The sequence below is a fragment of the Mixophyes fleayi genome, chromosome 11, assembly GCF_038048845.1.
Source record: "Mixophyes fleayi isolate aMixFle1 chromosome 11, aMixFle1.hap1, whole genome shotgun sequence".
Classification (NCBI taxonomy): domain Eukaryota; kingdom Metazoa; phylum Chordata; class Amphibia; order Anura; family Limnodynastidae; genus Mixophyes; species Mixophyes fleayi.
Genome location: NC_134412.1, coordinates 85,856,597 through 85,867,561, shown reverse-complemented (window position 1 = coordinate 85,867,561; position 10,965 = coordinate 85,856,597). Strand labels below are relative to the sequence as shown.

Here is a 10,965-nt window from a genome sequence, read left to right as displayed (position 1 = left end):
CCACCAAGGGAAAACTTACAGTAGTTAATGCAAACTATGATAAACTATACATACTTGCCAGGTCTCCCTGAAATAGGGGTGGTCTCCCTCACTCCCTGGCATTCTCCCTGAGGCTGAGCCAGTACAAGACGTGGTTGGCTTCACCATCTGTGGCATGATGACACAGTTCAGAAATTGTGTCCTATGTCCATGTATTGATGCCTATGGAGGTGGCCATTTTCATGGAGACCAAGATTTAATCAAAGACTGACAGGTAAGACAACATGACTTCAGTAATGGAGACAGAAATGTAAAAGACACTTCAGTCTCTAGAGATTCTTTAGCTGCTTTTCTTTAATGCATAGTTGCCTACTCTCCGGGAGACTCCCGCATTTCTGGGAGGGCTCCCGGGAGAGCAGGGCAACCTTCCGGTTGCAGGAGGTAGACCGACTCTCCCGGTTGTGGCAGGGGTGGGGCTTTATTACCAAATATTGTCATCTTAGCCCCACCCCCTGCTGTAATTGCCCAAAATTGTAACAATCGTTTAGGGGCAGGGCAAAAATGATGCGATTTGTCAAGCCCCGCCCCTGCACGCCCACTTCCTCTGGGATCTCCCTGAAGCCAAAGAGGAAAAGTTGGCAAGTATGTAATTACATAAATATTTAGGAGCATTCATAAAATCAAATTGTACAAATTCTTACCTACAATGCAGGGTGCACATGATATTTTCTTTCCTGTAAACCTTATTATACGTGATGAGAGATAGGTGGGGGTTAGGGGTAAATTAAGACTGTGAGTTTATTTGCATGAAGGCACCATGAAATTTACAAAAGATAAGTAAAAATTTTGCAAAAAAAACAAAAACTGGCACTTGTCCTATGCCAACTCATAAATGTAGGTTATGTCATACTTGCCAACTCTCCCGGAATGTCCGGGAGACTCCCGCATTTTGCGAGAGTCTCCCGGACTCCCGGGCGAGTGTGGCAATCTCCCGAATTCTGCCCACTTCACTAGGAAGTGCCCACTTCCTAGTGAAGTGGGCAGAATTAGATCCCAAACGCCGCGATTCCCGGTGAATCGCGGCGTTTAGCCCCGCCCCCCGCTGTCAAATGACGCAATTTGCGTCATGACGTCACAGGGGGCGGGGCCGAAATGACGCGATTTTGGCCGCCCCGCCCCCTCACGCCCCCCTCCACTGGCTGGCTCCCGGAAGAGAGCTGAAGAAAGTAGGTAAGTATGGGTTATGTTTGCTCAGTCATTTTCAACCTTTGCATTTCAACTATCTCTATATGCTAGTGATTTTTGGTGTTTTTTTCTGAGACTGAGACTTAGCGGTCATTTGAAAAAAAAGTTGGGGAACAAACCAAACCACTGATAATCTCAACCCTTGTGGCAAAAGTCTGGATTGTCAGATTGCCAGTTCGGGACTAGTGGTTAGATGTCTGTATTACCGAGATTATGCCTTTGCAAACATTAATAGGAATACACAGAAAGTAAATATTACCTTGAAAACAATTCATGTGGACTTCTTTTTGTTGGCGAAACCAAAATATATTATCGATTCATTAGGAAACCTCACTGAGGTGAAAATCCTAAAATCTCTGTGATGTCACTAGTTCCTTATGATTTAGTCAGTATTCTGATATATATTTATTCAGCCCAGAATATGGAACTTCACCGTAACTATTGTTTTGTTATAACACTCCTCATCGTTGCAATTTTTTTTTTAGCATGAGTAGTATTATTAGCACTAAATATTAGATATGATCAAAACTATTTTCTGATTTTATAATAAAATAAATTGCTCAACTGTAGTTTCACACAATATATTTTTTTTTAAATATTCTCATTTAAGATAATTTTGAACAAACTATTATGAGCAAAATGCTGTATGTCCAACTACACATATAGCAAACGTGCTGCTCTGTATAATTCAGCCTTTCATTCCTAATTGATGTCCTGTACACTGTAACTTGTATGTTACATATCACAGAAAATATATGACCATACAACATATATACATTGCTGCCCACATTGAGGCTTCCCAAGTCTTTTGTTTAATCCCCACTTTTACGGAAAGCCCCATAGACAATTTATTGAACCCATAGTTAAATTGAATAGTGACCTTCTACATGATAGTACTTAAACACAGCACACTACACCGTGATTGTATAGGAGACAATATATCCTACAATGTATTTTACAAGGATATTAGCAGTTCTGTAACTATAGAGGGGTTGAGGGTGCGAGCAGGGGCTTTCTGATTGGATAATTTGTGTCTGGGTTTTTTTAATGAATCTGCTCACAATCTGCAAACTCTTTTGAAAACTCTGAAACATTGAAATTAAGAGAAATCCAAAATGTAACTAGTCATTTGGCTCATCCTTGGGCTTCAGTGTAATTAGCAGGGAGGGGTCAGGCAGACCTGAGATAAAGTCTGATCCCTATAAAGGGCTTGAAAGATAACATATAGTACAGTAAGGCAATTGGCTACTTATACTGTTTTGCTGAATACCTGTCACACAGCGCTCATTCGGCTTCCACAACTAAAGACTAAGACACTCACCTGTCCCTCATTAAGCATACCTCAGCTCCTGGCGTTGGTTCTGCACATGCGCAGACCTAGTACCTGTCTGTCCGTTGCAGTTTCCTACTGGTTCTTAGTTCTGGCTCTAAACTTGAAAAGGCACTTCCTCCCTTTCCTCTGGGCCCGTTGATCAAGTTACCTGCCTAATTAGGACCTTGTCTGTTTCCTGTGTGTCTACTTTGATCGTCAGTGCCTCTGCTGTGTGTTGCTGTTCTACGGGCTACATTACTCAAGCTGCACCTGTCTCCGCTGTGTCGCTGCTCCACGGGCTATACCGCTCAAGCTGCACCTGTCTCCACTGTGTCGCTGTTCCACAGGCTGTACCGCTCAAGCTGCACCTGTCTCCGCTGTGTCGCTGCTCCACGGGCTATACCGCTCAAGCTGCACCTGTCTCCGCTGTGTCGCTGCTCCACGGGCTATACCGCTCAAGCTGCACCTGTCTCCGCTGTGTTGCTGTTCCACAGGCTGTACCGCTTAAAGCTACACCTGACTCTGCTGTGCTACTGCTCTACGGGCTATACTGCTCAAGTTACACCAGACTCCACTGAGTAGCTGCTCCACGGGCTATCCTGCTCAAGCCGCACCTATCTCCATCTTCGTGCTATCTGGATCATCTACTCTGCATCCATCCCTGTGGTCCGGCTGTACTACAGGTTGTATCTCAAGCTGCTTGATTTCATCTACCTCTGTTGGCTGGACTTTTCCTGCTGCATTTATCGTGCTGCCATACTGTGGTCCCAAATACCAAAGCTGAACTTGTCGCTACCATTCTGCTGCTGGACTGTTCAAGCCACTACTGCTCTTATTATGTCATTATACTGCTAAGCTGTATTTACTCCTGTTACTCTGCTAAGTGGTACATGTTGCAATTACTCTCCTGTGTCAATATACTACAGACTGTTCTGTTCAAACCTCTAGTCATCATTAAACCGCTGCTTGAATTGTTCATCCTGCATCTGTCTTCACTCCGCTACTTGGTAGTAGAGCTTACATCCCAATTATCTCCAGTGTGTCTGCATACCTCTTATACCTACTCCCCTGGGATCTCGCCTGACACTCCTGGTAGGGACCGCGACCTGTGGACGGACACCACTAAGCCCAAATCACCTTGCGGTGATCACTGGTGAATACCATCCGTCCGTTAGACTCTGCACCCTGCTGGGAGTAGCGCCAAGTTGGGCAGGTCCAAGAGTCCAGTGTACCAAACCGTGACAATACCTTAGTATCATTTATGATCCAACCTCCAGCACCGGAAATTTATTAACTTAACTAAAATTGAACAACCTATACGACGCATGGCAGGTAATTTACCCTACCAGCAAAGTCTTCGCTCACTATTCAGCACCACACAACCCTTCCTTGCGTATAGACTTCTCTCTAATTGACCACGGCGCGACACGAAAACCACCTGAGGTCCAGATCTTCCCGATCTTATGAACAGACAACACAGCGGTGGAGATGGGACTTTCCACCTATCACCCAGTATATGGTCAAAGGCTTTCTCAAGAAGACTCTCTTGCTCAAGCAAGAGCACACTTAGAGATTACCCGAGTAATTAATGACGACTGAGTAAACAACATGTCGCCTGAGACCTCACAGTAGATCTTATGGGAGACAATACAGAAATGCTAGACTTTAACATCCCAGATGAACTACATTTACTGAAAATGATTTATATGATGTGAATGAGGTCTCTGTACAGAGCTGCGGAATCAGTGGCGCTATATAAATTGATGATGACTTCCTCTTTCAAAGCCAAAAAATAAAGTATTTGGGCCTGTACGTAACCACCTTCTACAGCCAATTATACGCTGTCAACTTTCCTCGACTAAGAGATTCAACAAATCAAATCTGGCAACATGGAATAAGATTACCATACTTTGTTTCGGAAGCACCGTGACTGGCCTGATTAATGCCCCCCTTAAACTCTTATATCTGTGGCAAACACTGACAAATCCAGTCCCCTCCAAAACCCTTAAAGGCCTTCAACAGTCTGTCGTCCATCCTACAATACTCTCAACAATTTTGCGACTACCTGGACACCCTGGATTGGGTGCCCTAACCTCCATTGTCCACTGAGTCACTCCACCTACCCACATATATAAGTAATACAAGGTGACGTTCCCTTTCCCCTCCCCCGCGACCTCACCTGCCCCGAACTGTAAGGGAAGGGTAACAATCAACAACCTCACAATAAATCGTTAGGCAAAGGGCTGTAAGGTATAACCTAGGAAATAGATTTAAATTTATATACGAGCAAACCATGTGCCCACCAATGCATTGAGGTGATTTGTATGATGTTCCTAAGATTTTATACAGTTATATACCAGCAGGACAAGCATGCCAAGGGGTGGGACAGAGCTTTAAAATCAGGATTGTCCTGCTGAAATCGGGACAGTTGGGAGACATGATTTTACTACTACCGATAGGTGTGCCAAGGCTGTCGTCTAGGGTGTCAAGGTTTGGGAACTGCCTAAAACCCTGAATAATTGGCATAAAGTCATGATTATTATGTACCCCACAGTGCACAATGAGCGCACCCCGTTTAGGGATTTAACTTATCCTCCCCCTTCTTCATTGGCTGACGATGGGGAGACGGGAAGTGCATTTAATTATGCACAAAAACTCCTCCTCCCCCCTGTCCTTAATTATCTTGTAAGGGTCTGAGAAGGGGGATGACCTATCATGCTGATGCTCCTCAGTGATAGGCTGAGAGCATGGCGCTGCCCCGTGATGTCACAGCATAGCGCCACACATCCAGCTGGACACAGAGAAGCATAAGCACAGATGGGTGAAGCCTGGGTACACTGGCACCAGCCCTGGGTAAAGGCACAGTAGCCATTTCCCTGTTTAAACAACAGCATCCTCTAATAATAAGTTACAATATTTGAAGTCTGCAGTTAAGGGATTGCTCCCTCAGCCTTATGTAAATTGTTTTGGTAATAAATATGAAAAGATTTCAGCTTTGTAGATTACTGCCCTACTCCAGGCCTCTCTAGCTGGCACCGGGACAGTTTTGCTGAATACCACTGTATCAGTAGCAAAAATGATTGCTATGCAAACAGACACACCTAGCTGCCAAATGTCCCAACCATTTCCATGGGCAGCCACAGGATTTTTTTTTTTATTTAGCTCAAGAAACAATTTGGCCAGGAATCACCCTACAGCTGAATATACAGACAGGTCGCTACTTTGCAATCTTTCTCTATAGAGTCCACGTGTTATTCAGTCGTACAACTTTGCCAGTCCTAGAATAGGGACTAGATGGTGGGAAGGGATGTGGCCTTGTTATGATGGAGGCTTAGTCATAACAAGGGTCGGACTGGAGTGCCAGAGTCCCGGGGAGATCCCCGGTAGGCCCCACTGCCAAATGGCCCCGCCCCCTTTTGGTAGGGGGCGTGACCACAACGCGATCACCAGGGCCCCCACTGTCTGGTACTTTAATGAGTCAGCCTGTTCGGTTAATTTTTATTTTTTATAACTGGGCGCTAGCGACCTTCCGTCCCTCCTCCTATGAATGGAGTCATCCTATCCCAGATGTCACATGGGATGCGCACCACGTGACAGGTGCGCAGTGCTGTAAACAACAAGGTAAGTTTGTGGGCAGGGGGGAAGCTAATATCAATCGAATATGTGTGTGTGTGTGTGAGGGCAGGAGGGCCTTATGGTAATATAATGTGTGTGAGGGCAGGGGGCCAGGGGGCTTATGGTAATATAATGTGTGTGAGGGCAGGAGGGCCTTATGGTAATATAATGTGTGTGAGGGCAGGGGGCCAGGGGGCTTATGGTAATATAATGTGTGTGAGGGCAGGGGGCTTATGGTAATATAATGTGTGTGAGGGCAGGGGGCTTATGGTAATATAATGTGTGTGAGGGCAGGGGGCTTATGGTAATATAATGTGTGTGAGGGCAGGGGGCTTATGGTAATATAATGTGTGTGAGGGCAGGGGGCTTATGGTAATATAATGTGTGTGAGGGCAGGGGGCTTATGGTAATATAATGTGTGTGAGGGCAGGGGGCCAGGGGGCTTATGGTAATATAATGTGGGTGAGGGCAGGGGGCTTATGGTAATATAATGTGTGTGAGGGCAGGGGGCCAGGGGGCTTATGGTAATATAATGTGGGTGAGGGCAGGGGGTCTTATGGTAATATAATGTGTGTGAGGGCAGGGGGCTTATGGTAATATAATGTGGGTGTGAGATCGTTGGTGGCTAATGGGTGCTATTTTATTTGTGGGGTGATGGGGCTATTTAATTCAATAGTGGGGCCTATTTAGGATGAGTTGGCAGGATCTTTAATTTAATGCTGGGGTGGTTTGGGGCTATTAATTGAATGTAGGGCTGAGTTTTGGGTAGAGGGCTATTTATTAAATGTGAATATGAATAATTTAATGCCGGGGATGGTTGTGGGACATGGTTTTATTAACCATAAATGCTATGTATTGCTGCGCCTGTTTAGTGGTAGGGAAATAGCTTTATTATTTTAAAATATGAATACTGTTATTTTAATGTTGGGGCTGGAAGAAGGCCTAATTATTAAATGTGGGTGCTACTGACTTAATGCCAGAGCTGGTTGGAGTTTTCTAAATTTCATTTACGCATTTTTCTTTCCAAATAGGGCCCCCAACATTCCAGGATCCGGAGAAGCGGCAACTGAGCAACAGACACCAGCAGCCACAGGTAGGTAAAGCAACAAGAACAGGTAGGAGAGAGCAGTACATTCTGACAACTGTATTTTTCGATATTGCCAGTTTCTCTGCACCATGTTATTAAATAAGCACAAATCCTTCAACCAACTCTGTAGTTGATAACTTCATTATATTCCATGTGAGTTGCAGCCATTATTTTTGGATTCTGCAATTACAGATTATAGACATGTAATATGGAACAGCCCAACTGCTATCTATAGACTATACTACGTGTAGATACTTTCCAGTGAGTCACTTATATATGTTATGATAAGGCTTTTGTGATGTTAAATACTAGTAAATGTATCAACAGATGTCTGCTCAGTGCTACGTAAACTCGTTCATGGGGTTTCATGCTATGGGATGTTAACAGCTTTTATTTGTTCTATACTTCCAGTGTTAAAGGCATATATAATGCAGCATTGAGTATTAGTATGAACTACTCCATTGGGAATATTGGAGGTCCATCTGATACACTCAGCAAAGCTCTATGGTCTCACACCAGTGACCTGGATGGTCTTCTCAGTACACTTCATGGTACACACGTTTCCTACAGTCTTAGGAAGCATATTTGCCACCTAGAAGAGCTCCTAGGTTTGCGGAGAGGTGGAAAATTCTAGAGGTGCAAAACTATAAAACATCACATTAAAGTTCAATGTCCTAACACTTCAGTACCGCCCCTTTCATCAAAATAAACGTCCTTCATTTGTTTTGTTTGTCACCTATAGTATGGCTCATTTTAGTCTCATATTTTTTTTTTCTCAGCCGAAGTGCCAAATAGATGCACAAAATGGGTCTTGTTAAACCTACTATGTAACGAGCTCAGGGAAAGCCATCTGTAGTCTTTTTCTGGAGTGGAAATGGCTGTGCACCCCTCCGCATGTTGATGAATGCCCCTAAAAATCCACCACTTCAACTCATTAATCTCACTGCACAAAATGAAATCTCATTTCTTCACCACTACAAAAAAACAAGGCACATCCGTGTGACCAGACTGTGCACTTTTTGCATACACTGCAATCTTATATGCCACAATATGGCACTAGCCATGTCCTCTGTTGGCCGACCATGCCCCCCTAAACGGTATTCGTGAGTTTCCCAGACATTGCGGAAGAGTTGGCAAGTACGAGCTAGAATCTGATTGGTTGCTATGGGCAACACCTCCACTTGTGCTATTTAGATGGTTTGATAACTCTACCTCTCTGTGACATCCTATCCAGATACTCTTCTGGGATAACAATCACAGCTGTGTTATGCTGAGGGACTCAGGCTGCTATCTACTAGCTGAGGTGAGTTGAGGCAGCCATTTCCTGGGCAGAGCATATATTCATAAGAATGCAGCCTGACCAGAGGCAATGATGTCACTGAGGCAGGAGGCACCTCATGACTCATACCTCGGTGATGTCACTGAGGCAGGAGGCACCTCATGACTCATACCTAGGTGATGTCACTGAGGCAGGAGGCACCTCATGACTCATACCTCGGTGATGTCACTGGTTCCTTGCCCATTGGCTGCAGTCTCATACATATTAGTCCAACCCACAAAATGGCTTCCCCCAGGCAAGTGTAGGTGGCAGATCCCCTTTAAAATGCCTAAAAGAAATTATGACCCATTATTTCACTTTCCGTTCATACAAATCTACTCTGCAAGTGATAGTGTGAGCGAGCCCTTAGGGTCAGCCCCGGTGTGCGCTCCTGACACCATCCATTCTGCAGTTGTACAACAGGATGTTTGAATGGCAGGGAGTCCTGTGTGTGCTGCTTGTTTACACAATATATCGGGTCTGGTGAGTGTTTTAGTTTGAAACAAATGTTACTGTTTACCGAGATAATTCAGTTTAATGAGCCTAATAAAATACCATGTGTAATATCCTCCAGTTTATAAAGCAATACATGGTGTACATGTGCAGATTTTGGGGCACATTTATCAATATTCACATAAAGTGAAAAGTAGTTTTCAATCCTTATCGCAATGATAAGGATTGAACTATTTCTCACATTTATGTACAGCCCTGCACAGAAACAGCAGTTCCGAAAAACTGCTGTTTCAGTGATAAAAAAATCATACTTACCCCCCTCTTCGGAAGCGCTGTCTCCGGGTCTTCTCTTCACTCTTCAATTGCGCATGTCCAGTTCCAAGAACTGGACATGCGCACACAGATCCCCTCTCTGTCTCTGCAACGATAGTTGCAGAGAGAGCGCACTGAGTGACAGGGAGGGATCATGTGATCCCTCCACACATGCGCTGTACAGCTCTGCTCTCCGGAGCAGAGCTGACAGCATTAGATTTCTTCAATTCAGCTGGCGTACATTAACATGACAAGTTCTTGTTAGATTGCGGCCAGGAGCAGTCACCATTCGGTTGAAAGGTGACTGCTCCCAAAAACGAAGAGGAATGCAAAGCAGCAGATATCCATGATATCTGCTGCGATGCACCCTTAATAAATTTGCGGAGGACAGGAGGACACCTTAATGACCCGTTAAAAGCACTATCGTGCTTTATTAAAATATGCCCCTATATTATTAAACTTCAGGAATAAACAGAAAAAGAAAATGTAATGACAAGTTTGCTCAGGAAAGCCATCAGCCACAGCCAGTGAAACACCCCCAGCAGGGTCTTCTTGTCTTTGATCAAATACGAATAAAGGTGCCGGAACTCACCTCTTTCTGTCCCTTCATTTTTCTGTAGCCCTCTCTTTCTGCCCCCCTCGTTTTTCTGTAGCCCTCTCTTTCTGCCCCCCTCGTTTTCTGTAGCCCTCTCTTTCTGCCCCCCACGTTTTTCTGTAGCCCTCTCTTTCTGCCCCCCACGTTTTTCTGTAGCCCACTCTTTCTGCCCCCCATGTTTTTCTGTAGCCCACTCTTTCTGCCCCCACGTTTTTCTGTAGCCCTCTCTTTCTGCCCCCCACGTTTTTCTGTAGCCCACTCTTTCTGCCCCCACGTTTTTCTGTAGCCCTCTCTTTCTGCCCCCCTCGTTTTTCTGTAGCCCTCTTTCTGCCCCCCACGTTTTTCTGTAGCCCACTCTTTCTGCCCCCCACGTTTTTCTGTAGCCCACTCTTTCTGCCCCCCACGTTTTTCTGTAGCCCTCTCTTTCTGCGCCCCTCCCCCGCTTTCTGTAGTCTGTACTTACCTTCTATCCTTCTTTTCTCGCTTCTCTGCTTGATCGCGTCTCCTCTCACTGGCAGCGTTGTGATGTCACGACGCTGCCGGAAACGGAAGCAGAGCACACACTAAGATGCGGTGCTGCACTGTAGCAGCACCGCAGAGAATTTTTTTTTTTTTAAAAAAGTTAATTAAACTTTGAAGACCCATGTATAAAAGGTGCCGGAACGCCGTTCTGGGCAGTCTATGACATAAAAAGCCCTACATGTATGTGTATGTATAGAGATATTTATATATATTTTCTTTGTGCTTCGCCATCTGCCATGGAACTACAAATCCCAGCATGCCCTATCTACTGACACCTGCTGAAGACCCGTTAGATGCTTGCCTAGCGGTAGGTAGAAACGCATGTCAAACTGAGTGGTGGCCAGTCGTTGGGAGTGCGCACCCGGTTCATGTAACACCGGTACACTATAAAGCAGGCCTGTCCAACCTGCGGCCCTCCAGGTGTTGTGAAACTACAAGTCCCAGCATGCTTTGCCAGTAGACAACCTGTTGATAGCTGGAAGGGCATGCTGGGACTTGTAGTTTCACAACATCTGGAGGGCCGCAGG

General features: G+C 45.1%; 1 protein-coding gene across 1 annotated transcript in view; it reads left to right on the top strand.

Annotated features, from left to right (window-relative positions):
- The first annotated feature begins 180 nt into the window (after positions 1-180).
- KLHL21 (kelch like family member 21) overlaps positions 181-10,965 on the top strand; it is a 49,999-nt gene continuing 39,214 nt past the window's right edge. The window contains exon 1 of the mRNA XM_075190085.1: positions 181-253. The gene's annotated coding sequence lies outside the window, so the exon portion shown is untranslated. The remainder of the gene's footprint in view (positions 254-10,965) is intronic.